Here is a 5,044-nt window from a genome sequence, read left to right on the forward strand (position 1 = left end):
TTGAAAATTCGTTCCTCTAGCAGTTCCGGTTTGAGCATTCCGTTCCCTTTTTCAAACTCCACTTCTTTTCATATAGCAATCCCTGATCAAAGAGAGAACAATATCCATTTCAAAACATTTCTAACAGATTCCTTAGTTCGGACCGACGAAGTAATGTCACTCGACTATTATCAACCTGACTGCAATCTTTTTCTGTCGGTAAGGATTGCACCAGAGCACCTTCTACTTCTAATAGGCCATGAACTATAGATAGAGAAGAATCATTCTGAGCGAGTACATAAGAAGCGATCCACTTTTTTTCATCGGTTCCAGGGGAAGACCAAAGATCTTGCGCGGCAGGTCCGCCAGAAAAACTCAAAAGAGAAAGAAGTCTCGTTAATCTCTTCATGCTCGTTCCAAGTTCGAAGTACCTTTTGGCCAAAGAAAAACCCGCTTCCTGACACGATTGCCTCTTTATCTTTATATAGATAGATTCTATGGGGTTATTACTTAGTAAGTCTATTTTGTACAAGAGCCCCTCCTATCTGATAGAAAAGGGTCCCATGATCCCGAGCCGATCTTACCTTGGCTCGCAAACCCCAAGTTTGTCTATGAAGAGCTAATCTAATTGTATTTTTTTCTAGAATGGATTTCTTATGTGGAATACTAATGGATAGGGCTTCGTTGCTAAGTGCTACAAGATCTAGTGCACTGGAACTCGTGGTTATGGACCCGAATCCTTTAGTATGGAACATTGTCTTTTCCAAGTAAAAACCCCTAGTATATGAAAGAATGAAAAGGTGCTTTCGTTCTTGTGGAATAAGAAGCCCTCGTACCTTAATGAAAGGAAAATCGTAATTTTTCGTTAGGTATTTGACCAAATAGGATCGTCCAGTTCCTACAGAACCTATCACTAAAATACCCGATAGGGCTAAGCGGAACGAAAAGGGTTTTCCATGAGATGGTAAATGAAAACGATTAGTCCCACACGAGGTTTGGGAATAAGTGATTGTCTGATAATGAGCAAGGAATATACGTCTTTCTGCTAAAGAGGATCTATTAAACTCATAATTCATTAGATCCTTGTTATCAATGCCAACTAGGTATCATAAGTAAATGGATCCCGGTTGTTCAATCCTTTGATAACCAAGGTCATTCTTTGCTAAAGAGAAATGATCACTATGAGTCAGACTCAATAGAATTGGATCCATTCCAAATAGCGAGAATTAGGATTCTTGATCCCTCTCAATCTCTCTTTCAATTCGAGGATCCAGAGAGGTGTTTTCATAGTCATCTCCGAATATTTGCCATCTCGGAATATTTTCGATTTCATTTTTCTATGATATGTCTTTCTATATGAAAATTGGTTATTTACGATGTACGATGATCCCTGTTAAGCATCCATGGCTGAATGGTTAAAGCGCCCAACTCATAATTGGTAAATTTGCGGGTTCAATTCCTGCTGGATGCACACGAACGGGAACATTCCATAAGTCTATTGGAACTGGCTCTCTATCCATGGAATCTCATCCATCATCCATACATAACGAATTGGTATGGTATATTCATACCATAACATAAGAACAATAAGAACTCGAATTCTTATCGATACTGGAACTCAGAGCATAGGAGGGAAAGTCGATTTATGGATGGAATCAAATACGCAGTATTTACAGAAAAAAGTCTTCGTTTATTGGGAAAGAATCAATATACTTTTAATGTCGAATCGGGATTCACTAAGACAGAAATAAAGCATTGGGTCGAACTCTTCTTTGGTGTTAAGGTGGTAGCTGTGAATAGCCATCGACTACCTGGAAAAGGTAGAAGAATAGGACCTATTCTGGGCCATACAATGCATTACAGACGTATGATCATTACCCTTCAACCGGGTTATTCTATTCCACTTCTAGATAGAGAAAAAAACTAAAGGAGAATACTTAATAATACGGCGAAACATTTATACAAAACACCTATCCCGAGCACACGCAAGGGAACCGTAGACAGGCAAGTGAAATCCAATCCACGAAATAATTTGATCCATGGACGGCACCGTTGTGGTAAAGGTCGTAATTCCAGAGGAATCATTACCGCAAGGCATAGAGGGGGAGGTCATAAGCGCCTATACCGTAAAATAGATTTTCGACGGAATCAAAAAGACATATCTGGTAGAATCGTAACCATAGAATACGACCCTAATCGAAATGCATACATTTGTCTCATACACTATGGGGATGGTGAGAAGAGATATATTTTACATCCCAGAGGGGCTATAATTGGAGATACTATTGTTTCTGGTACAAAAGTTCCTATATCAATGGGAAATGCCCTACCTTTGAGTGCGGTTTGAACTATTGATTTACGTAATTGGAAGTAACCAATTAGGTTTACGACGAAACCTAGAAATCGATCACTGATCCAATTTGACTACCTCTACGGGATAGACCTCAACAGAAAACTGTTGAGTAACGGCAGCAAGTGATTGAGTTCAGTAGTTCCTCATAGAAAATTATTGGCTCTAGAGATATGGTAATATGGAGAAGACAAAATTGTTTGAAGCACGCACAGAACCGGAAGCGCCCCTTGTTTCAAAGAGAGGAGGACGGGTTATTCACATTTAATTTGATGGTCAGAGGCAAATTGAAAGCTAAGCAGTGGTAATTAAGACCCCCGGGGGAAAATAGGGATGTCTCCTACGTTACCCATAATATGTGGAAGTATCGACGTAATTTCATAGAGTCATTCGATCTGAATGCTACATGAAGAACATAAGCCAGATGACGGAACGCAGAGACCTAGGATGTAGAAGATCATAACATGAGCGATTCGGCAGATTTGGATTCCTTTCCTATATATCCACTCATGTGGTACTTCATCATATGATTCATATAAGATCCATCTGTCTAGAGATCGTCATATACATCTAGAAAGCCGTATGCTTTGGAAGAAGCTTGTACAGTTTGGGAAGGGGTTTTTTGAGAGAAAAGAAGAATCTACTTCAACCGATATGCCCTTAGGCACGGCCATGCATAACATAGAAATCACACGTGGAAGGGGTGGGCAATTAGCTAGAGCAGCAGGTGCTGTAGCGAAACTCATTGCAAAAGAGGGTAAATCGGCCACTTTAAGATTACCATCTGGGGAGGTCCGTTTAGTATCCCAAAACTGCTTAGCAACAGTCGGACAAGTGGGTAATGTTGGGGTGAACCAAAAAAGTTTGGGTAGAGCCGGATCTAAGTGTTGGCTAGGTAAACGCCCCGTAGTAAGAGGGGTAGTTATGAACCCTGTGGACCACCCCCATGGGGGCGGTGAAGGGAAAGCTCCCATTGGTAGAAAAAAACCCACAACCCCTTGGGGTTATCCTGCGCTTGGAAGAAGAACTAGGAAAAGGAAAAAATATAGCGATAGTTTTATTCTTCGTCGCCGTAAGTAAATACGTAACTAGGAATATGGAAAATTGCATTTTTGGAATTTGCAATAATGCGATGGGCGAACGACGGGAATTGAACCCGCGCATGGTGGATTCACAATCCACTGCCTTGATCCACTTGGCTACATCCGCCCCTTATCCAGCTAAAGGATTTTTTTCTTTTTTCCATTGATCATTATTCTATTTATTCTGACCTCCGTACTTCGATCGAGATATTGGACATAGAATGCCACTCTTTAAAAAGGAAAAAAGGAGTAATCAGCTGTGACACGAAAAAAAACGAATCCTTTTGTAGCTCATCATTTATTGGCAAAGATAGAAAAGGTCAATATGAAGGAGGAGAAAGAAACAATAGTAACGTGGTCCCGGGCATCTAGCATTCTACCCACAATGGTTGGCCATACAATCGCGATTCATAATGGAAAGGAACATATACTACTATTTACATAACAAATCCTATGGTAGGTCGCAAATTGGGGGAATTCGTGCCTACTCGGCATTTCACGAGTTATGAAAATGCAAGAAAGGATACTAAATCTCGTCGTTAACTGAATTCTGAATAGAAAGATTAAGAAGAAAAAAAGATTCAAAATAAAGACAGAAATACCCAATATCTTGCTAGAACAAGATATTGGGTATTTCTGTCTTCAAAAATTCTTATATGTTAGCAGAAAAACCTTATCCATTAATAGATGGAACTTCAACAGCAGCTAAGTCTAGAGGGAAGTTGTGAGCATTACGTTCGTGCATTACTTCCATACCAAGGTTAGCACGGTTGATGATATCAGCCCAAGTATTAATAACGCGACCTTGACTATCAACTACAGATTGGTTGAAATTGAAACCATTTAGGTTGAAAGCCATAGTACTAATACCTAAAGCAGTGAACCAGATTCCTACTACAGGCCAAGCAGCCAAGAAGAAGTGTAAAGAACGAGAGTTGTTGAAACTAGCATATTGGAAGATTAATCGGCCAAAATAACCATGAGCAGCCACAATATTATAAGTTTCTTCCTCTTGACCAAATTTGTAACCCTCATTAGCGGATTCATTTTCAGTAGTTTCCCTGATCAAACTAGAGGTTACCAAGGAACCATGCATAGCACTGAATAGGGAACCGCCGAATACACCAGCTACACCTAACATGTGGAATGGATGCATAAGGATGTTGTGCTCTGCCTGGAATACAATCATAAAGTTGAAAGTACCAGAGATTCCTAAAGGCATACCATCAGAAAAGCTTCCTTGACCAATAGGGTAAATCAAGAAAACAGCAGTAGCAGCTGCAACAGGAGCTGAATATGCAACAGCAATCCAAGGACGCATACCCAGACGGAAACTAAGTTCCCACTCACGACCCATATAACAAGCTACACCAAGTAAGAAGTGTAGAACAATTAGCTCATAAGGACCACCATTGTATAACCACTCATCAACAGATGCAGCTTCCCAAATTGGGTAAAAGTGCAATCCGATCGCCGCAGAAGTAGGGATAATAGCACCAGAGATAATATTGTTTCCATAAAGTAAAGAACCAGAAACAGGCTCACGAATACCATCAATATCTACTGGAGGGGCAGCGATGAAGGCGATAATAAATACAGAAGTTGCGGTCAATAAGGTAGGGATCATCAAAAC

The sequence above is a fragment of the Triticum urartu genome, unplaced genomic scaffold, assembly GCF_056163025.1.
Source record: "Triticum urartu cultivar PI428250 unplaced genomic scaffold, HENAU_Tu73 scaffold2, whole genome shotgun sequence".
Lineage (NCBI taxonomy): Eukaryota > Viridiplantae > Streptophyta > Magnoliopsida > Poales > Poaceae > Triticum > Triticum urartu.